Source organism: Nannospalax galili, unplaced genomic scaffold (assembly GCF_000622305.1).
Source record: "Nannospalax galili isolate Female #2095 unplaced genomic scaffold, S.galili_v1.0 scaffold407, whole genome shotgun sequence".
NCBI lineage: Eukaryota > Metazoa > Chordata > Mammalia > Rodentia > Spalacidae > Nannospalax > Nannospalax galili.
The window spans coordinates 1,306,449-1,331,303 of record NW_008355644.1 but is presented as its reverse complement, the minus strand read 5'-3'; positions in this window follow the sequence as shown (position 1 = coordinate 1,331,303).

Sequence of the window (24,855 nt, the reverse complement as noted above, 5' to 3'; positions counted from 1 at the left end):
TATATTTAACTTTATTTGAAAAGATCAAATAGTCTTCCAAAATGAATGGACCACAATTGTTCTCTCAGTGACAATGAATGAAGCCACAATTGTTCCCTGAAATATAAATTATATTGATAAGTTGTCACATGCTATTTGCACTTGTAGAGGGTGGACTTTGAGGACAAGGCAGGTCCCCTTGTCTCAGACTCCAGCATGCTTATCTCAAGTCCTGGGATAGGCTGGTCCCTGATCCTGACCAGGGAGGAAAGAGAACAGCAAATAGCTAAGGATAGTAGAAGCACTGTGCCCTTGAAAACAGCTAGAGGGGGGCTGGAGAGATGGCTCAGAAGTTAAGCACACTGGCTGCTCTTGCAGAGGACATGGGTTTGATTCCCAGCACCCACATGGAGGTTAACAACCATCCATAACTCCAGTTACAGGGATTTCAACACCCACTTCTGACCTTCGCAGGCATCACACAACATGGGGGCACTTACATATATGCAAGCAATATACTCACACACATAAAATAAAAATAATAAAATATTTTTTTTAAAAAATTTTTTAGCTAACAACTGTCTATAACTCCAGTTCCAGGGGATCCGACAGCCTTTTCTGACCTCCGCGGGCATTGCACGACATGGGCAATACACGCATACACATAAAATAAAAATAATAAATAAAAAATTTTTAAAAAGGAAAAGAAAACATCTAGAGGGCAAGCCATTTCCAACAGAGGTTACTATTGTTTATTCCATGGTATAAAAATGCCTGTGGTGGGAATAAAAAGCTAGAAACTCATCCATGGAGAGAATGGAGAGGACACTGCCTGGAAATCTTTCTGTCAGGAACTCCAGCATGATGGTTTCAGCAGAGTCCCCAGTCATTTCTGCTGGGTGTTGTAAGTGCCGTATTTGATGATGTTATATGCTTACTCCTTGCTCTTTTACTTCTGCTGGCTGCATGCTTAGTAAACTCACATCCAGTACAAAAACAACCACTGTAGACGATCCTGAGAACTTGTATTGTCACTGGGATGTGGTACTGTCTTTTTTTCCTTTAAGGCTTTCTAGTAACCCTGTGATGGCTTCATCTTAATATATTCTCTGTTGACTAATGGCACTGATCATATTCCCGTATGTTTATTTGCCACCTATATCTGTTCTTTGGCAAGATTCCTGTTCAAACCTTGTATTTATTTTGTTCTATTTATGACAATGTTTCCCCTGAATATATCATACTAAAATGTGTATAACTCCATTTTTTTGGTTTCACAGTTATTGGATCTTCTAGTTCCTGTGCCTTTTCAGACACATTTTAGAATCAGCTGGTTTCGATTAAACAATAACAACAAAAAAATCCTACTGGAATTTTGACTAGGGATTAACCTGAACTATACATCAATTTTAGAGAAATTGATACCCTAACATTTAGCCTTCCAGTGTGCATAAAGCTACATTTATTTAGTTTCTTGATTCTTTTGTTGGTGACTTATAGTCTTTAGCATAACACATCTTGCACATACTTTATATAAATATTCACCTACATATTTCATGACTTCATTGCTTTGATGCCATAACTGGTTGCTTTTTTTTTTTTTTTTTTTTGTCTTTTTGAAGCAGGGTCTCCCTGTAGCCCCAGCTGTCCTGGAACTCACTATGTAGACCAGGCTGGCCTTGAACTCAGAGATCCGCCTGCCTCTGCCTTCCAAGTACTGGAACTACAGGCATGTGCCACCACGCCTGGCTATGGTATTGCTTTTTACCTGAACTTTTTAATTGTTCATTGCTAGCATATAGAAACCTAGTTGGGAGGCCTAGTGGTACAGCACTTGCCTAGCATACATGAGGCTCTGGGTTCTATCTGGGTGCCAAGATGGCTCATCAGGTAAAAGTGCTTGCTGTGTAAGCTGGAAAACCTGAATTTGATCTCCAGAACTCACTTAGAAAAGCCAGATGTGGTGGCTTGCATCTGTAATCCCAGCACTCCTATAGCAAGATGGGAGGCTGAGACAGGAGAATCACGCAGAAGCTCACAGGCAAACAACCTAGAGTACACAGCACAGTAGAAATAAGAAAGATCCTGCCTCAAAGTTGCCCTCTGGCCGCTACATGCACTCTGTGGCATGAGTTTCTCTGTCTCTCTGTCTCTCTCTGTCTGTCTCTCTCTGTCTCTGTCTCTGTCTCTGTCTCTCTGTCTCTCTCTCTCTCTCTCACACACACACACACACACACACACCCCGCCATACTCCATACTCACACACACACAATAATAACAAATACCTGTTACACTATTTTTTCATTTTTTAAATAGTTTATCAGTATTATTTTATGTGTATGAGTGTATTGCCTGCATGTATATGAGTGCGCCTGTGTCGTGCAATGCCATGGAAGTCAGAAAAGGCTTCAGATTCCCCTGGAACTGGAGTTAAGGATGGTTTGTAGCCGCCACGTGGGTGCTGGGAATCGAACCTGGGCCCTCTGCAAGAGCAGTCAGTGCTCTTAACTGTTGAGCCATCTCTCCAGCCCCTACACTATTTTTTAAAAAGAAAGAAAAGAAATACAATTGGTTTTTGTACATCAACTGGTGTCTTTGCTAGACTTACTAGATCCAGTGGCATCCTTTACGATTACTTGGGGTTTCTATGTAGTCCTATTCATGCAAACTACAGATAAAGACAATTTCTATTTCCTTTGGAATCTGCATTTTATTTCGTCTTGTGGCCCTAGTGCATCACCTAGATCTTCCAGAGCAATACTGAGCAATTATGCAATAGACAATGGATTTAAGGAAAGGATTGGTCACCTCAATAAGATGACCAAAGAATTGCTCCATTCTGCCATGGCACCTTAGTTTTGGGGAAATGACATGGGGTTCAGGTCATTAATATTTAACACCTGTCTGACCACCTGCTGTGCTCAAGCCTGGGCATTCTGGATTTATGAGATTGATATTATTTACCTCACTTTTTTTTTCTTTCTTTTTTTTAATGTTGTGTGTGTGTGTGTGTGTGCATGTATGCATGTACATGTGTACATGTGTGGAGGCCAGAGGTTAACCTGAAGGGTCATTCCTCAGACAATATCCACTTTGATTTGTTTATAAGATTTATTTAAAAATTTCAAATTGTGTGTGTATATGTGCACACATGTGAGTGCATTGTTTGTGTGGGGCAGAAGAGGGCATTGGATCCCCTGGAGCTGGAATTGTAGGTTGTTGTGAGCCACCTGATGTGGGTATTGGGAACTGATCTCCAGTCCTCTGCAGGAGCAGCAAGTGATCTTAACCACTGAGCCATCTCTCTAGCCTCCACCTTGACTTTGAGATAGAGTCCCTTCATTTGCCTGGGGGATGGGAATCCACCTGCCTCTGCCTCCCCAGTGATGGATCACAAGTGTATTCCACCACAACCAGAGGGTCTCAAACTCAGGTCGTCATATTTGCATGGCAAGCATGTTACAGACTAAGCCATTTCCACAGCCAGTTACCTCACTTTTCAAATGAAAAACGACAACTAAAACTGAGCTCTAAACAGCTTAAGAACCTCTGCTTGTCTTTTTCAGATGGTGAATACAAACCAAACTTGCTGTCTCCAAGTCCAGGTCTTTACCACTACACTATTCTACATATGGTCCAAATCATTGCTAGCAATGCCAACCTTGTCTATATGTGAGAGGCTTTTGGGAAGCTGTGAAAAATTACGCCTGTCTGGGTTCCCTCCGGGCCCAGTGAATGGAAATCTCTGGAGCTGGGGCCTGAAGTTGTTAAAATTTTACCATTGTTTTCTTTTACTTTTGTTACATGTATGTGCTTGCCTATATGTATCTATGTGTACCATATGAGTCTAGTGTCCCTGGAGGCCAAAAGGGGCATTGGATCCCCTGGAACTGGAGTTGCAGATGGTTGTAACCTATGATGTGGGTCCTGGGAACCAAACCCCAGTCCTCTATTAGAGAAGCAAGTGGCCTTAACTGCTGAGCCACTTCTCCAGCCATCTCTCCAGCTTTTGTTCTTAAGCACATTTATTTATTTATTTTTTATTTATTTATTTATTTATTTTGTGTGTGTGTCTGTCTGTCTGTCTCTGTGTGTCTGTGTATATGGGCTATCCCATGTGAAGGTCGGAGGACAACTTTCTGGAACTGGTTCTCATCTTCTACCATGTGGGTCCTGAGGATTGAACTCAGGTCATCAGGCTTGGTAGCAAGTGCCTTAACCTGCTGAGCCATCTAACTGGCCCAGATCTGAGTATTTTTAAAATTCTCTCCAGGGCCTGGAGAGATGGCTCAGCAGTTAAGAACACTGGCTCTTCTTGCAGAAGACCGGGGTTTGAATCCCAGTGCCCACATGGCAGCTAACAACTGTCCGTAACTCCAGTTCCAGGGGATCCGACAGCCTCTTCTGTCCTCTGCAGGCATTGCACGACATGGGTGCACTTACCTACATGTAGGCAATACATGCATACACATAAAATAAAAATAATAAAATATTTTTAAAAAATCTCTTCAGTTGGTGTTGAACTACAGTCAAGATCAAGAACACTGGACCTGTTGGCCTCAAATAGAAGAGTCCTACTCTTACAGCACAAGATCCAGGGGGTTTGTTCTCTGGGCTGGGAAGCAATGTGTAATGAATATATAGCAGGAGGCAACTGCTCCAGCTGCCTTAGGCCTGGGAGGCTCAGGGCTATAAAAGGCAAAGCTTTCTCCTTCATCTATTAAATGCTAGTAAATCCAAGGAGTGTGTCATGGTATTTTAGCATCAACTTATCACACATGTTTGTGCTGGCTTATGGTAGAAGTCCTGATGGAAAACAGGTGGGTTCCTACGAGCTGCTGCTGCAGACTTAATGGGTTACAACGGGATGCCAATGGAAAAATTTGATGAGAGGAATGTTACCATTTCAGAGGAGATGCTATGACTTGGAGTTCTCAGAAGTATTTGGCCTGCTGGGATACCTTCCAAAGCAGAAAGTAAAGTTCCTGGCATGGCTGTGGGAGGTGATGGCATCCTTGAAATGTGCTGCCTGGAGTGGTCCAGCTACTCAGACACAGAACCTCCTCTCCAAGATGGCAGGTTGAGGGGCTGAGGAGATGGCTCAGTACTCAAAGCGCTTGCTTGCAAGTATGAGGATCTGAGTTCCGATCCCTAGCATCCATGTAAAAGCTGTGCATCTGTAATGCCAGAGCTGGCATGGGAGGCCGTCAGGCAGATCCTGAGGCTCACTGGCCAGCCAGGCTAGCCAATTTGAGCTCCAGTTCAGTGAGAGACCCTGTCTCCAAAAATAAGGTGGAACATGACTGAGGGAGACACTAGAAGTCAATCTCTGGCTTCCACACGTGCACCTGCACATACACATGCACACACGTGTGTGCACACACATGCATGTACTAACACAGACACGCAAACATGTACATATACATATACCACATACAAACATACACACACCAGAGACAGACACACACACACAGAGAGAGAGAGAGAGAGAGAGCGCCTGAACTCATTGTTTCCTAATAATTGGTCTCTCTCAAGTCCATTTCATTCCAGTTGATCCAAGAAGTTGGAACTACCAGATCATGTCTTATGATGCACAAAAACAAAACAAAACAAAACAAAATAAAACAAAATGAAACAAAAAACCCCCTGAAGAATTGAAATGAAATGGAGTATGGGAGCACACCTGCTACTCCAGCACTGGGGAGGTGTGAGCAAGAGGGCCAGAAGGTCAAGGTCATCCTCATCTACATAGCCAGCTTAAAGCCAGCTTAGGATACGTGAGTCCCAGTCTCAAAAATAAAATAAAAGCCAGATGTGGTGGCACATACCTTTAATCCCAGTACTGAGGAGACAGAGGCTGGTGGATCTCTGTGAATTCTAGCCTGGTCTACATAGAAGAGTTCCAGGCCAGCTATGGCTGCAGAGAGACACTGTCTCAAAACAAACAAAGACAACAACCCCCATAAAAATGGTAAGTTGAGGTCTGAGGCAGAGCTCTTGTCAGATAAAAAGGTTGCATGTTTAGATTAGTTATCACTGACATTTTCTAACTTAGATGTGACCTCTAATCTGGATAGCATTACCTTCTTTGAAATATCCCTACTCTGTGGACCACAGTAATAGTGTGGTTATTTTAACCTTAGTTTTCTAATGTTGAGGGTAAAATATGCACCACAGAAGGCTTCAAAAGTGCAGAAGAGTAACCCAACATGAGGCAAAGGAGTTTTTGTATGACCAGTTCCATGTTAGAACTTTCCTATACCTCACCTCATTTAATCCTTGCAAGAACTCTTAAGGGAGAGGCATAATTCTCATTTTCAGATGAGGATTCTGAGGATTAAGGGCATTCAGTGACTTGTATAGAATTCTTCTGGAAGCAGCTGCTCGGGTCCCCAAGGCTCGTTCCATCCCACTACATCTCCAGATCTAATACGTGTTGGACTACTTCTTTATAGGCTTTCTTTATTAAGCAAGTGTTTTTATTTTTGATGGGATGCTTAGGTTCCAGACTTCTGAATATATGAAAAATCTGGTTTTGCTTCCAGGAGGTTTTTTTTTTTTTTTTTTTTTTTTTAATGCAACTTTTTTAATAGAAACCATTTCCTGGTTGGGTAAACCTTGGAGCATTTGTTTGGTCAATGACACACTATGTGAACACTAGGCTGTAGGGAGCTCCTCCCTTGTGGAGTTTGTCTTGGCAAACCTGGCTGTTGATGAAATTGGGTGCAAAAGGCCAATCACTCTGGGAAGGTGTGTGGGCCTCAGAGAGTGGGTGTTGGGATGGAAGAGCCACAGGGAAATAAAGAACTGGGTTTTCCCACCATATGCACTCCTGTAGCTCAAATCCCCATTGCTCATAAGAGAAGCTTGAAGACTAAAGTCTTTTTTGAGACAACATAACACAGGAAAGAAAAGAATGAGCTTTCCACAGCTATACGTAAAACCAGGAAGAGGGAAGTGAGGGTCTCTGTGGGGTTGTTGGTGTATGAGGCAAGCCCCTCCACCTCAAGCTGAGCAAGCCAAGACTGAGAAGGCAAGCAAACAGACAGAAATAGAGCTCTAGAGATGCCAGGCAGGCCTGGATTGCCTCAAGGATGGGAACAGATACTGTGTCTGTCTCAGAACCTTCTACAGCCGTGAACACCCACTGGTATTCCTCATAAGACAGTAGAAGTTGGCAAATGTCCTTTATTGCTTGGTTCAGGTGCACAAGGCAAAACCTTTCATGTTTCTTTGGCCAAGGTCTTCACTTCATATCCTTTGCTCCACTACAGAGCCACTGCCTCATGCTGACATTTGGAGGTCCATGGGATGGGGTGGGTCGCTGGAAACTCATGGGAACCATCACCCAACAGAACAAGCATTCCTCTGCACACTGGGACCCTCCTGCTTTCTTTCAACCTGAAGGTTTTACTAATTAACTCCCAGGGATTGTGGTGAGTAGCCTTGTCTCCTCCACTCAGATTTTAATCCCATTCTCTTTGGCTGAAATAGAAAAGATGAGAAATCTGAGATGTTTTCTCTAACATTCAAAGCTCCAATTCCTGCAGGGAAGAATTTCAAACAACCCCTCTCAGCCTCTGAGCAGAAGGGGAGAGCGGCCTCCCTGCTTGGATATCTGCAGGTGAAGGGCTGCACGCCAGAGTCTGGTTTTTGTTAGAATTCTTGGCAAAGCCTTTGGAGGCGCATCTGGAAAAGAAGGGAGAAGGCTGTCAGAGAGGCTTGTTTAATAAGCCCCTTCTCTCTCATGTGTCTGTTGACTTTCCCCGGACCAGGTCACCTGGGAGCAGCTTCTCCAGTCCCTCTATGTCCCCCATATGTATCTGCACACAATCAGGACATATTTTGAATAAAACAGAGAATCCAAATAAGGAAAGTCCATCCCACCTTCATTTTTCTCAATGTCAGATGAAGTTCTCACTCTGATAATCTCACTTCACAGACGTGGTAGACCTCAGGGGAAACAAGATGAATCCTTTATACTGACCAGTGCCATGGAACAGGTTCAAGGCAATCTTGTAGCCATTGCTCTCCTACATGCCAAACAACATTTGCATTCAGTACCAAGTCCTCATTTCACATATAGAAAACAAACAAACAAACAAAGCCAATGCTGCACGTGAGGCCCAGAGAAAATGGACAATTTACACAAAATTTGCAGCCAGTGGGAGCCTGAACCTGTATTGAACCTGATACCTGTCTACTATCTATTATAGATCAGACCATCCCCCAATCCCCACCATGTTGCCTTTCCTGGATGCCTCAGGTCTTGTGTGTGTGTGTGTGTGTGTGTGTGTGTGTGTGTGTGTGTTTATGTTCGTGTGTGAGCGGATGACATATATGTATGTACCTATGTGTTTTTATATGGAGGTCCAAGAACAACTTCAGGTGTTGTTCCTCAGGCACCATTCATTTCATTTTTTTTTTTTTTTGGTTTTGGAGACAGGGTCTCTCACTGGCCTGAACCTAGCCTAATAGGCTAGGCTGGCTGGCCAGGGAGCCCGGAAATCCTCTGCTTCATCATCCTAGCACTGAATTATAACCACGTGTTACCACACCCAACCTTTTAGTTTTCTTTCGTTTTGGGGAGTGGTTCTGGGCATTGAACTCAGATCTTGATCCTTGTAAGGCAAGCACCTTACTGACTGAACTATCCTCCAATCCCAGCTCTCAGGTCCTAGTTTAAGTGCCTCTTCCTCTGGGAAGGTTTTCCTGAACCAGCCCCATCCTCAGGCTACCTGAGGTTTCCCTAAGCTTCACTGATGCATACAGGAGGATCAGAAAACCCAATTCCTGGTCATCTGGAGAGGGAAAAGTAGAGACATGAAGGGGAGAAAGGGACTTACTGAACCACACTCACAGTCCTTCTTTTCTTTCCAGATGTGACTCAAAAAGCTTTGCCAAGAACCCTTTAAGAACCAGATTGCATAGGTTAGTGTGACCACACTTCTTCACCAAAATTTTCAACCAGTTTTATTGCATCATTTGCTTCCTATTTCCCTCTCCAGAAAAGCTATAAGTCCTGAGGGCAGGCACAGGCTCCAGTCTTGTTCATGGTATCTATGCCACCCAGCCCAGTGCTCGGACACACACACAAATGTTTGAAAAATAAATGAGCAGGGCTAGAGAGATGGCTCAGTGGGTAAAGGTACCAGCCTCCCAAGGCTTGTGGTCAGAGTTCATTTCCAGGAACCCACATCAAAAAGTCAGATATAACAGCATACATGTGCAATTCCTGCACTCCTACAGGGAGATGGGAAGTAGAGACTGGAGAATATCCCAGAAGCTTGAGGGCCAGGTAGCCTGAAACACAAAACAGCAGAAACAGGAGAGACCTTGCTTCTACAAAGTGGAAGGTGAGAGCTGACTGACAAAAGTTGTCCTCTGACCTCTACACACATAATGTGGCACACATGCACCTGTGTACATATACAGCACACACACACAAAAATTAAATTGAAAAATAAAATAAATGAACAAATGAATGAAACTCTTCCCAACACAGTGGTGATGGTGAACTTCAAACCAGCTTCCTTCTTTGCTTCTTGTTAAGGGATTCCCTAAAGAAATGTTTTATTTGTGTGTGTGTGTGTGTGTGTGTGTGTGTGTGTGTGTGTATAACATGTGCACGCAAGTGCCCATAGAAACCAAAAGAGAGTATCAGATCCTCTGGATCCAGAGTTATAGGTAATTTTGAGGTGGGAGTCAAATTTCTGTCTTCTTTTTTAAAAACTTTTATTATTTTTATTGTATGTGTATGTGTGTATTGCCTGTATGTAGGTAAGTGCACCTGTGTCATGCAATGCCCTTGGAGGTCAGAAGAGGCTGTCGGATCCCCTGGGACTGGAGTTACAGACAGCCGTTAGCTTCCATGTGGGTGCTGGGATTCAAACCCGGGTCTTCTGCAAGAACAACCAGTGTTCTTAACTGCTGAGCCATCTCTCCAGCCCCATTTCTGTCTTCTATACGAGCAGCAAACACTTTTAACTGCTGAGATCTCTCCATCTCCCATGTACATCTTCCATAAGAAAAATTAGCAGAGAACAAAAATGGTTCTGAATTACCCTGAAGAGGAGACTTCTGCACTCCTGCCCAGTACCCACAAGAATGGGCTCGGAACACCAGATGTTAAAAGTGATGATTATTTGATATTCAAAGTAGCACTTGAAAACTATATAGAGGATTAGCAATGTAGCTTAGTTGGTGGAGTGTTTGCCTAGCATGCATGAAACCTGGTTCCCTCTCCAGCACCACCTAAGCTGGGCATTGCAGCAGCACATGCCTGAAAGTCCAGTGTTTGAGAGATGGAGGCAGGAGAATAACTTCAAGGTCATCCTCAGCTACATAACACGTTTGAGACCAGTCTAGGGTACATGAGACCCTATTTCAAAAAAGAAAAAAAAATCTGTAGAATCACACTGGCTTGTATGCATGTCTGTAATCCTACCAATCAGGAGGCTTATATCAGAAGCATAAGTTCAAGGCTAACCTGGGTTACAAAGCAAGACCCTGTTTCAAAAAATAAGACCAAATAAAAGTAAACTGTGTAGAGTTGCTTAAGAAAAAAACTGGGAGCAAACTTGGATATTTTATATGCTCTTATTTTGTTTGTAAATGACCACTTTATCTATGGTTCAGCCAGACTTGGCAGCTGGAAAGGGTTGGGGCCTAGGGAGGTTGCTCCTGGAGGCCCCAATGGGGCCTTTGCCAAAGGCTGACTTGTCTGATAGGCTGCAGAGGTGAGTGATGTCTGGGAGCTCCTTTCCTGGCATGGGGGCCTTCCAAAGAAGGGAAACTACATATTCCCTGTGGCATCTCATGCCTCATGGTTCAGACCTGTGGTTTTGATCATAGACCTCTGCTCTGCTGAGCTTGGTCTTTTGAAGCCATTCCCAGAGCAAGTCAGTTCTGCTGCTTCCAGAGGGAACACCAAGCAGATCAGCATTACATTCTGAGCCTTTTGCTGCAGCCCCTTTCTCCACAGGAATATCTTTCTAACACCTGCCTCATTCCTCAAGGTATCCCCAAGACCAAGCACAGAGCCAAGCCCCTTGTGGCTAGGATGATGAAGAAGGTATAGCAGGTTTTGCAGTTATCTGGGACCAAGGAGGTTGAGTTAGATTATGTTTATTTATACAGAGAGAAGAAAGTTTGCTCAGAGAGGGGTTCAGGGCAAGGGGGAGGTGAGGGCCCTGAGAACTGAGGTTTCTCTCCCATAAATCTTCTTCCCTCATCAGTGAACAAAAGCCCCAAGGACGGGTCTCCTTTCCTGTCATTAATCTGTGACTGACTGTAGAGTTTCCTCACTTGTCTAAAGGGGGCAACAAAGCGCTCCCTTCTGACCCATGGACTGTTGGAAAGATAAATGGCAAGGGAAAGATGCTGCACACAAGTTGTCTTTAGTCTGATGGCAGAACCAGCTCCTTACAAGAACTATGCTGGGGAGCTGCCCAGCATCCTCAAAAAGAACAGAGCAATTAACTGTTCATAGGTCAGAGAGAGCAACAAACAGCTCTGGTACCACATTTGCCCAGTGTGCTCAGACTCATAGACACCAAAACAAGCCTGTCCAAAGAGGCACAGACCACAACAGGTCTAAGTGTATGCCTCTCTGGTCTTGCTTGGCCATCAAGGTCAGAGGAAAGGACCCCCAACAACCTTTTCTTTTATAGGTAGTATCTGTGCCCAAGGAAAAGTTAACTTCAAGTACTAAGATTTACAATTTTCTTTTTCCAAAATGAGACGATTTTACATCCATACATACATACACACACACACATACATATCTTTGGGGGCAAATTTGAACATATAAACTCTACATACTATAGATGGAAAAGTCAAATGTTGCTAATGAAATACCACCAATGATTTCTTGGCTTTCTTTCAGACAAATTGTTTAAGTGATCAATCCTTTGACTATTTTGCATATTTTGCAAATAGTGTTTTGTTACTTAAAAGTGTAGTTTATGGAAAAGTGACGCCCCGTAATTAAAAATCTATCTGCGATCCTGCCCTTATTTTTGAGGGATAATTTTAAGAAAGCTGTGTATCCATAGCACCTTCAGGAAAAGGGACATTCCCTAATTATGATAGTCTTTACTTCTTCCAAAAGTGCCTTGATGCTGGGGCTCCCTGCATGCTGACCAGGCCTTTCAGAAGGCAGCGTCCTGCTAGGGGCTTAGCTTCTGAAACACATCGCAGCACCACTGAGCTTTAGATCCCTTCTCCAGCCCATTTGTTGGATAAAAATTGTGCTTATAGGGGCTGGAAAGACAGTTCAGTCAGTAAAGCACTTGTCCTACAAGCATGAGGATCTGAGGTGGATCCCCAAAATCCGTGTAAAAATGCGAGCCTGCACATTTATAATTCTAGTACTGGTGAGCACAGAACATCTTGCTCTGTCCTGATTGGTGAACTCTAAGCCAATGACAGACCCTGTCTCAAAGGAGATGGCTGGCATTCTCGAAGATGACACCTAAGGATGTCCTCCAGCCTCCACACATGTGGGCACACATATGCACCCCCACATACATACACCCATTATTTTAATTCCTCCTCCTCCTCCTCCTCCTCTTCTTCTTCTTCCTCTTCTTCTTCTTCTTGGTCTTTTTGAGACAGAGTCTTCCTGTATCCCCAGCTGGCCTGGAACTCACTATGTAGAACAGGCTGGCCTTGAACTCACAGAGATCTGCCTGCCTCTGCCTCTGCCTCTGCCTCCTGAGTGCTGGGATTAAAGGTGTGTGCCACCATAATGGCCAATAATGGGTTTACCCATTATTTTTAAAAAAGAAAGAATATACTTATATTCAACAGAGGCAGCAGACACCAACTTAAGCCAGATACTTTATCTGTTTAGGATATTATTTAACTGTACAAAACTGATTAAAAATTAACTTCTAGTTAGACATAATAACACATGACTAATCAGCATTTTGGGAGGCTGAGACAGAAGAATCACAAATTCAAGATCAGCCTGGACTACATGGCAAGATTCTATCTGAAAAAAAAATAAGCCTGGGAGTGGTGGTGCATGCCCTTAACCCCAACACTTGGGAGGCAGAGGCAGGTAGAACTCTGTGAGATCAACACAAGCCTAGTCTACACAGCAAGTTCCAAGCCACTAAATTCTGTTTCTAAAAACCATACATTAATTAATTAAATTAAAAATGGGGGCTGGAGAGATGGCTCAGCAGTTAAGAACACTGGTTGTTCTTGCAGAAGACCCGGGTTCGAATCCCAGCACCTACATGGCAGCTAACAACTGTCTGTAACTCCAGTTCCAGGGGATCCAACAGCCTCTTCTGACCTCCATGGGCATTGCACAACACAGGTGCACTTACCTACATGCAGACAATACATGTGTACACATAAAATAAAAATAATAAATATTTAAAAAATGGAAAATTATTCTTTGAAATCTCAAGCAAAGAGACATCTGTCTTGGCATGTCATTGTTGTTTATGAAATTTTAACTTAATCCTGAAACAAAGCTCTTTTAATTGGAAAGTTATTGATCAAATATCAGCAGTTATGATTTTCATTTATTAAGTCCAGATAGTCCCTGACTTATGGGGGTTCAGGTTAGATTTTCAGCTTTACAATGGTGCAAAAGTCATGCATGTTCACTATTTGCAATAGCTAAGATATGAAGTCAGCAAAGATGCTCATCAAAAGATGAATGAACGCTGAAGAGAATGTGTTCTATAGACACAGTGGATTATTCACTTGTAAAAGAATGACATTCTTGGGGCTGGGGAGATGGCTCAGCAGTTAAAGTGCTTGTTGTAGAAAGCATGAGGACCAGAGTTTAGATCCCCAGACCTGCACATAAGTGTTGGGTAGGCATGGCAACCCCCCTGTAATTCCAGCCTGGGAAGACAGAGATGGGAGCCCCAGATCAAACTGGCTAATAAGAGTAGCCATATCATCACTTCAAGCTCTGGGTTTGGTTGAGAGACCCTGCCTCAATGAATAAGGTGAAAGATGGATGGAAGATGATTCCCTCTGTTAACCTCAATCCTCCTCATGCATGTGCACATACACACATGAACCAACCCACATGTGCCACCCACACACATGCAAAAAAACACACATGCATTTCACAAATATACAGATGAAGAATGGGAAAAAGGAAGGATATTCTATCATTTTCAGAAAAATAGATGGAACTGGAAGGCATTATGTTACATGAAGTAAGTCAGGAGCAGAAAGATAAATTCTTTATGCTCTCTGTCATATGTGGCTGTTCAAAAGATTGATCAGAATGTATATATTGATTGCTAGAGGCTGAGAAAGGCAGGGAGGTAGAGGAAGAGTGGGAGGTTAGATAATAGGTACCCACACAGTTAAATAGAAATAATGAGTTCTAATGTCCTATAGAATAATGGGAGACTGTAGTTCACAATGACCTATTATATATTTTATGAGTAACTAGAAGCAAAGATCTCAAAAGCTTCAAACACAAAGTATTTGGAAATATTAATTACCTTGGTTTCATCATTGTATATTGTGCACATGTATTGAAGGTCACATTGAATCCCATAAATATGTATAATTGCTATGTTAATAAAATGTTTAATGTTTAAGAAAATGAAAATGCTTAGCATTCTAATTTTATCATCACATATTATGTCCATGAATCAAATTATTACACTATTTACTCCATAAATTTGTACAATTAAAATTTTAAAATGTTGATATAGGGTCTTGAGTACCACTGGCTGGCCTCAAACTCACTATGTAGTCAAGGATGACCTTGAATTTCTGACCCTCCTGCCTCTACCTCCTGAAACCAAGGCTTCCTGCCTGCTGGGCAAGACTCTACTGAGTTACATCCCAAGCCTCCAAAAAAATATTTTTTAAAATGATAAGCATTCAATAGAAATTGTACTTTGGATTTTAAAAACAGTTTTTTTTTTTTTTTAAATATATGTGTCTGGGCCTAGAGGGATGATTCAGCAGTCAATAGCACTGACTGCTCTTGCAGAGACCCAGGTTCAATTCTTGGCACCCACATAGAGGCTAACAACTGTCTGTAACTCCAGTTCCATGAGAATCCAACATCCTCTTCTGACCTCTGCAGGCATTGCATCACACAGGTGCACTTACCTACATGCAGCCAATACACTCATACACATAAAATAATAAATAAAAAAATTTAAATTATGTGTCTGTACATGTGCCTGCAATAGTTTATGTGCACTGAATATGTACAGGTGCCCTAGGAAGCTGAAAGAGGGTGTTAGGTCCCCTTGGAACTGGAGTTCCAGTTTGTTATGAGTCAACATGTGGATGCTGGGAACTGAAATTGAGTCCACTGCAAGAGCAACCAAGAGCAACTGAGTATCTCCAATCCCTGTGTGCTTTGAATTTTTGAAGTGTGATCTTTTCCCAGACTAGTGTTATGAAGGATGACACACTTTCTGCAATGGACTTTAGAGTCATTCTAAATCACAACATGATCCAACACAGACGCATGGCAACTGGCACCCACACAGAGAATGCATGCTCTCTGCAAGCACACATCGGCCATGCCAGCCAAGAAAGTCTCAATAAATTTCAAATAATTTACAGCACACAAGTGATAGTTCTCTCACAAAACTCCATTAAATTAGAAACAAGCATGCTTCTAAGGATATGGTAAGTAACAGAAAAGTACCTAATAAAAATGATAAAATTTTAGGCTTGAAATACTATGGAACAACTTCATAGATTTGTGAGATGCAAATAAAGCAATACTGAGATGTAAATGTATAGTTTGGAGGTACATTCCTGGAAAAATGAATGTGAAAATAAACAAATTAAAATTTTAAAGCAAAGAGAGAGAGAGAGAGAGAGAGAGAGAGAGAGAGAGAGAGAGAGAAAAGGGGATGGAGAGATGGCTCAGCAGTTCAGAGCGCTGACTGCTCTTGCAGAGGACACACGTTTGAGTCCCAGCACCCACAAGGCAACTAACAACCATCTACAACTCCAGTTCCAGGGAGTCTAATGCCTTCTTCTGACCTTTGCGGGCACTGCACGACATGGGTACACTTACATACATGCCCTGCTCCCCCTTGGCCCCAAGCCTGGCAAAGCAGTAGTGAGAATGAGCTTTGCCTAGCCCATGGGGTAGGAGAATGCAAAGTGGTCTTGTGGAAGCATTCCATGATGAGGCAGCTAGAAGACTCAAGTAAATCCCCCCCACACCCCCACTCAAGACACCACTATACCTAGCATTACTCTGCAAGGGAACAATTGTACAAGCAATGCAGTCTTGTCATGCCATATCAGATGTGGCATCACCCATATTGGATACTTATTATTTTAATATCCCTGTTACCTGCTGAATCCAAAGATCAATTGGCATTTGCTTGGAGTGGACGGTGGTGCTTTCAGAGATACACCCCTGAAAGGGAGGGGTTCATTCCTAGTTACATGTGGTCTTGGATGAGGAGATGCCAGAGTGTATAAAAAGTAGAAGGGTAACTAAACAGAGCCAGGGGAGCAGGAGGACTCCATGATGTAACTTCCATGATGTTATCACCTGTGATGGAGTGGAGCTTTGCAGTGGCACAGCTCTTTGGGGATCTCCCACACTCCTATATGTAACCCCTCACCCAAGCACTTGTGAGTAAGCCCAATAAACTCATTGGTTCACACAGCTGGATTTGTGTGCAATCATTACTTTTGTCTGTTGTAGGTGCTTTATCTGGGGAGAACAGAAGATGCTTTTTCATGTCTCCTGAGAAAAATAATGCAGAGTATCTGTGCATTTCTCTTATAAGAACACCAGTAATGTTGGATTAAGAGTCCACCTGACTCCAATGTAACATCAACTTAATTACATCTATAATAGCTCTATTTCCAAATCAGTTTACTTGCAAAGTACTGAAGGTTAGGATTTTAACCTTTTTAAAAAAAGTTTATTTTTTGAGGATGGAGCCACAATCCGGATCATAATAATCTCTCCCTTCCTTCCTTCCTTCCTTCCTCCCTCCCTCCCTCCCTCCCTCCCTCTGTCTCTCTGTCCCTCCTTCTTTCCCTCCTTCCTTCCTCCTCCCTCCTTCCCTCCCTCCCTCCCTCCCTCCCTCCCTTCCTTCCTTTCTTTCTTTTTTGACTTACATTAAACTGGAATATCGTTTTCTTACTTTTCAATATTTCTTTGTGCTTTTTCTTTAGCTGTACCTCTTGCAAACTTTGTTCATTTCTTTGATTGAATCTGATAACCTACTTTTTAATAGATGGCTGTCCACCTTTATTATAATGACACATTTCTACTTATTTCAGCCGTATTTTATTTTCTGTATAACACTTCTTTCTTTGTTGTTTGTTTCATTTCCCCCTCCTTTCTAGCTGTCTGAAGCTTGATGCCTTCCAAAAGGCAGACTCTGAGATAAGGGTCTGTCTGCTGCTTGTTTATTTTAGGAAATGGTTCAAGGAACAGGAACTGGGGAGGCGTTTAGAAGGGACAGCCAAGAACCAAAATGGGCAAATAGTGCTCTCTCCCACTAGGGGCCCTCCATGAAGCTGACAGGATGCACCCCAACCTTATCTACACAGATGGTAACATTGTTTTTTGAATGTGGCTTTTCCATTTACATTTCCCCTTCTATATTGTATGTTATGATCATATGTTTGGAGGAGACGGTATTCCACACAGTTTGAATTTATACCATCTTTGTGGTCTGTCATTTAACTTTCACATAATCCCATGATGAACTTTATCTGCATGTTAGAAATAGCTGCTCGGAGAGAGAAGCAACAGCTGAAAAGTAATGGTGCTAAAACTCAGGTTCTGCTGTCTGACTCCGCAGCCACTTCTCAGCACAAACACCACGGCTGTGAGGTGTGGGTGTGCATTGGGCTGACCCATGTTTGCCTGAGTTACAGTGTCAAATATCTTATCTCAACCACATCAGTCCTCAAATATGCAAAGGCCTCTGTGTGGGTTTGAGTACATCCTGACCAAGCAGTATTCTAAAGACAAAAGATTACAGAACCCAAGGGATTTTTATAGTCCCTATTCAAAGGCTTTTGTTGTATTGTTTATGTTTGGGGCCACAGCTCTGTCAACACCCCAAAGATGAAGGATTGACTTACTAGTAAATCAGGTAATTACTAAGTGACAAACTACTGTGATTGGGAAGTCAACCATGTCTGGTTTTCTTCAGTAGACTCACTGGAAAAAAATGCAAAGAATTTTCCCTCCTCCTCTCCAGGGGTCTTTGTGTCTCACAGGGCTGGGCTTCTCTTGCCCTAGAGGAAAGTAGAGGCCCTTCTTTGATTTTCAAAGGGTCTGGAAGCCTAACATAAATTATTAGAGAAGGTCAGAATATGGGGAGGGGGTCCAGGGCCTGCAAATCATTCAAGGGCTATAGGATCCTTGAGTGATAGGCCTTCCCCAACCTGGAGGTAGTAGGGCCTGGCAGAGTGGTTTCGCCTTGGGAAGAAGGCCCCTGGGCACTGAACACTTACATCGTGGCCTTGGATTTGGAGAGGATATATCTAAGGAGTAGCAACCTTTAACTTGCCCACCAGAATTTGCACAAGGAGCAATCTATTGGGACCATTTAAGACCAGATGTTCTTCTCTAAGTTTCTGGAATACAGAGATTTCAGGATTCTGAATGAAAGGAGGAAAGACCCTGAAAAGTGGCTGCAATGGAATTTTCTAAGCTTTGCTAAATGAGTTCTAAGTATGATTGAATTGAACTTAGAAAGTTCATGATATGGGGCTGGAGAGATGGCTCAGCAGTTAAGAGCATCTACTGGTCTTGGCAGAAGACAAAAGTTCATTTCCCAGTAACTACATACGTAGGGAAACTCACAACCAGCTATAACTCCAGCTCCAGGGAATCCAATGCCTTCTTCTGGCCTCTGTGAGCACCTGCAGTGGTTATACCCAGATGCACACATACATATAATTAAAAATAATAAAACTAAATATTTTTAATGAAAAACTCATTATATATATACATAATTTGTTATAAATTGTGGAACAGTTCTACTAATAATAATCAAATCCTGAAAGATCTTCTAAAGTAAAGCAAGCATATACATATCTCGATTTGCACACATGCATGCTCATGCATGCATGTGTGTGTGTGTGTGTGTGTGTGTGTGTGTGTGCATGTATACTTGTATATATTTATCTTTTGGAAATGATTGATCAGTAACTGGCATACTTACTCCAACCCCTTCTTCTGGTTAAAAAAAAAATCCTAAGCCAAATGTTTTGCAATCCCAGCACTCAGGGGGCAGAGACAGGTGAGTCTGAGGCTGGCCTGATCTGCATAATGAGTTCCAAGTCAGCCAGGGCTACATAGTGAGACCCTGTTTCAAAAAATAAAAACTTTATCCCAATGATTTACATTCCATTTTTTCTCTAGATTAGGCATTTTAATGCCCTGCCTTTAAATCCTCATGTAACAGTGTTGCTGTGGGAGCAGTTCTGCCTCCCAGCACAGGCTTCCAAGGTTTTGAAAGGCTGGGGACTAGAAATGTGACATGGGGCCTTGTGTCTTCCTCTCCATGATTCAGCCTCTGCTTTGGGCCATGGACACCTGTCCAGAGCTGGGAGGTCATTATTCATAGAACCAATCATGGCAGCAGCAAAGCCAACCCAAACACATGGATGACAAATCACAAATGCAAGGTGAACTTGACCTGTGTAGAAACTGTGATGTGGCAGTGATATGTCAGTCACTTTCCATCATGGGGACAAAATACCTCAGATAAGCAATTTAAAGGAGAAAAGATTTATTTTGGTTCATGGTTTCAGGTCATGGTCAGCTGGCAGAACATCATGGAGGGAACGTGTAACAGGGTAAAGATACTTATCTCATGATAGCTGGGAAGCAAAGAGAGAGGACAGGCCTGGAGACAGGATATACCCATTCCCAGCGACCTTTTTCCTCCAACCATCCCCACCTCCTAATAGACCATGAACCTATCAATGAACTAGTTCATTGTGATCCCTTGTGATCCAGTCACTCTTTCAGCCTTCAACACACAATCCTTTCGGGGGATACTTCATATTCAAACTGTGCCAACATTGTTGCCAAAAGTCTGAAGAGTTTGCCAGGATCAGAGAGAAAGAGATGTAAGCAGTCAGGTGGCTGGCCTGAAAGAAGAAAGGGGCAAATGTCAGGGACTCCTCACCTTGGAGCATGCACATGGGTGTCTCTAACCCCCTCTTTTGTTCCCAGAGGAACAGAGTTTTAACAAGGTACACGATGTTCTGGGTGTTCACAGATAGGCAAGTATGACCCAGAATAAGGGCAAAGAGAGCAGGCAGACTGGCACCAGGTACCAGTAAGTGTGTCTGTTCTTTGTTCCCACCATCTGCCAGCTGGAACTGGGCATACCATCAATGCAATGGTGCAAAGCACCGATGCAAAGACCAGTCATAGACCAATGGTGGCTTCTCGCAACACCAGTATGTCTCAGGTGGGAGAGAAGCATGTTTTAATGGTCTTCATTAGTAGAAACGTTTATGGGCATTATATAAAATATATATTTTAAAATGATTCAGAAAAAGTATGTGATCAAAATAGAATAAGGTGGATTTTTTTTCAGGATATACACACATACACATATATGTGCATATAAGCTTTTGTTTCAGAAGGTTTTTTTATTTTTTATTTTACCTGGGGGCTAGAGAGATGGCTGGTCTTGCAGAGGATCCAGGTTTAGTTTCCAGCACCCACATGATTATCTGTAACTCCAGTTCCAGGGGATCTGATGCCCTCTTTTGGCTTACAAGGGCATTGCACGACATGGGTACACTTACCATACACACAGACAAAACATACACATAAAATAAAAAATCAAAAACATTTTGATTGGTGTGTATGCTTGTGCGTGTGCGTGTGCGCGTGTGCGTGTGTGTGTGTGTGTGTGTGTGTGTGTGTGTGAATGCCTGCACAGTGGCATGCACATGTGGAGATTAGAGGACAACTTTTGGGAGTTAGTCTCTTTCCTCTTGTTGATGCTGTTATTCTGAGTACTCCAGGGTAGTTGACCTGTGAGCTTCCAGTCAATTCTCTTGTCTCTGTCGCATTTCAATGCAGCTCGCTGTAGGAATGTTGGGAGTACTCACCACCACATCAGTTTTTGTTGTTTTTTTAAATATGGGCTCCAAATATTGAACTCAGGTTGTCAGGTTTGCATAGCTAGCACTTTTATCTGCTGAGTCACTTCCTCAGGTGCCTAGAAATTTTCAAATATACAGTATGGGAGTAGAAATAGCATGAGGAACCCCTACACACTGGAAATCTACCTTCAACAGCTACAGCAATGTGAGAACCCCAACTAAAACTATGTAACCTTTAGCATCTTTCCAATGTTCCAATGAGTTCCAATGAATCTATCCCGCAAATTATTTAGTATAATAGATGTTATGATATCCAGGCACCTGGTGTTGTTCCTCTTCTCATCCCTTAATGTGCTCAAGCTAAGTGAATGAAGGAAACAAAGAGATAATGATGCTTGCCCAAATGATACAGGAAGCTAGGCAAGTGTGTTGGAGATATGGAGGCTTCTCCCTGAGCAGAAAAATATTTGTAGCAAAAGAAGTACCTACGCTTACTGAGTGCCCACTACATTCTAGGCATTCCTCCCAATGTCCCACCTGCATTTTCAGTGAATTCTCACACTCAGCCTGTCCATAGCACCCTACCTGCATCCACTTACACAAATTTGACACTTGCCGAGCCTTACCCAGCCATTACAGAGTAAGCATTTGAATCAAGCTTCCTACCAGCCCCTAAACCTGTTTTCCTGATCAGTTACTCTGGGGTGGGGATGGTTTCCTAATCAGAAACCTCTGAAACAAAGCCTGACCTGGGTCAAATAAACTATGCTGGGACAGGTGAGAATGAGAAGAATGTCTCTGAGCTCTGTTGCAATGCATAGAGACCAGGCACTATGCTGTGTGCCCTGTTGTTGCCTAGCAACCCCCAGTCCAAGAGTTTAGAACCCCATTTGGAGATAACATTCATTACCTAAGTTGGAGGACTTTCCTGGGTGAGTCACTGTATTCCCCCAGGGCCAGGCCTTGGGTAGGAGTCTATGTTTTGACAAACAAATGCTTTGTATATAAATATGTGTAGAAAATTTCAGAAAATAATTGGCCAGAGGACTTTCTTCTTTCACTCATTTCAATTTTCTAACTTCCCTCTGTTATTTGTGCTTCTGTGCATGTGCATTGTGCCCATGAGTGGAGGCTAGAGGGTCAAATCTTATGTCTTCCTCAGTCACTCTCTACCTTAATGTTTTTGAGACAGGTCTCTCGATGAACTTGGAGCTCACCCATTCAGCTAGACCAGCTGGCCAGCAAATGCCAGAAATCCTTTTGTCTCCACCTCCCCAGTACTAGACTTATGGACATTACCAACCCTGGCTTTTTTTATGTGGGTTCTGGGGATCAAATGCAAGTCCTCACGTTCCCATGGCCCTCTACCAGCTGAATAATCTCCACAGCCCTTTCCAATCTTTTCTATCGTGAATACAAATCATTAGTTACACAGAATACAGGAAGGAAAGAAGGGGAGAAAAGAGAAAGGAAGGAGAAAATGATACTAGAAAATGCTCTTGAGCAATTGAGGGCTAGGTAGGAGATGAGGATGGTAGGTAGAGAGAAGTGTGAGCAGGGGCAATATGAGATGGATGTAGCCTTTGCAAAGTCAGCTCTTCTGGCCCCAAGGCAGCCAGCCTACATCTTGGGTTAGGCCCAAACTAAAGGGCCTGGAGCATAAGGCTCCCACACCATCCTCCCAGAACTCCATGGCACACAAATGCCTAGCAAGTCAACTTGTATAAAAATACACCCTATTACCCAACTCATGGTTTCTGGGGAGGGCCATGTGAAATCACTCTTACACCTCCTCAAGGCCACATTCCCTTGGCAGGTCCTCCTGGGCTGGGACTGCTGCTTCATAAATGCTGTATCTTTAGGATTAAAAATAACCCTGGGTCTGGCTTGGCTGCTCACCCTCACCCAGGGTAACAGAGATGAAGACCATGGATGATGTCTCCAGGCTTGTGATGTTTTCAGTCCTCTTCCACCCACCCACCCACCCACCAAATCTACTGTCCAGTCATCAATACTTCATCAGAGTCCCTCAGTTTTAAATAGAGATAAAAGAAAGAAAAGAAAAGGACTTATAATTTCCACAGGTAAGACAGTTATAAAACCCCAGGGGACTGGCAAACCAATGCCACCAAAATAGCAAACAGCAATCCTGAGAGAAAGTGACACATTGTCAAATACCATATGAATGAAAGTTCTGCTGCAGCATGAGGATGCATATAAAAGGACCCTAGCACATTCACAAATAGCTCTGTAGGTTAAAAGATACATCACTGAAGTTGTTCCCTTCAGACTGAAGACTTGTGCCCTCCACAAGTTCCTACTCCAATGGCTGGAACATTAGCATTAGTGGTTACAGGTGAGACTTTCTCAAGTTGGCAAAGATGGTTATGGTTTTAAAAACAGACCTTCTTCCATCTACATTCTTATTCTTGTGGCTAAAGATCCACAGGCAGGCATCATAAGTGTCTTTCAGAGTGGTGAGATCACCAACATGCAGCTGTGGCTAGACTCCACTGCTCTTCCCATCACTGTCAGTCAGTAATCAGGTAAGTAGTTTAGCTCCAGGGACCTCAGAGAGGACAGTGAGATAGCTTAAAGAGAACCCTCTCTAGAGGCCTATTTGAGGGTGCCTGGGAGAAGCTACAAGCTAAAAATGCATCCCTCAGATTCAGTTTTTTGTTCTTTTTTGTTGTTTTATGCTTTTTGAGGCAGGGTCTCCCTGTAGCCCCAGCTGGCCTAGAACTCACTATGAGGCTTGCCTTAATCTCAGGCTGCCTCTGCCTCTCAAGTGCTGAGATTAAAGGTATGCACCTCCACACCCAGCTTCCACAGCTTGAATTTTCTGTGAGACCCTTCGACTTCACAATGAGGCACAACTACAGAACCTACCCTTGAGGTAGTAGAAAAGATTCCACTGGAGGTCCAGCCACCATAGTTTTATGAGACTATTGAGAGCACTGAAAGACATGGCTTCAGATATTATTGATATTGGCCTGTAGCACCAGGTTAGGGCAAGATAAGACATGTGCTTCAAACTTTGCCATCCAACCCTGTACCACCTGGAGCTCATAGTAAGGGTGATTGATAGCTAAAAAGTTGGCAGAGAATGAGCAAATGGAGGATGAGGCACCGAGGCACAGATAAAACTCCATCAAAATAGGGTTTATTAGCAAAGGAACACATGGGACAGATTCCCTTCTGGCCAGGGAAAAGGTCTGCCTGGGTCTTGAGCTGGGGTCTTTTTAAAAGGGAGGTTTCTGCCTCCTGCAGAAGGCAGGAAGATGTATTTTTTTTTAAGTTGGGTTGGGGGGGTGGGAGAGCGGGACTGTTAAAACCTGTCTTCTTTAGAGATCAAAGGGGAAGCCTGCTGTGTTGGCCAAACAGTGGAGAAAAGTCTGCTTCTCTTGACTTCAAAGACCAAGGTGCTTATCAGCTAGGTTCCCTTTGCTCAGGAGCATAATTCCTTGCGATCCTGTTGGTGAGGGGGCAGGGCTATCTGAACCTTAACATTCCAGCCTTTTGTGTTATAGGATAGGGGATGCCGTTGTCGTCTTGCTACTTCCTGCTGGACAGGGTCAACATGGGGGGGGCTGGATTAGGGTTCGTTCAGACAGCAGGGGTTCCCTCTTTATACATCTCAACAGGGTCCTTGATGGTTGACAGGCACTTGTACACACGTGGGAGGAAGGAAAGTAACAACTGATTAAAATTAGTAAGAGTTAGTTTTTGGATTTGGTCCTGAAAATATCTGAAGAGGCAAGGAGCAATGGTTAGCACCAAGGTAATAAATAGCTCTTTTTT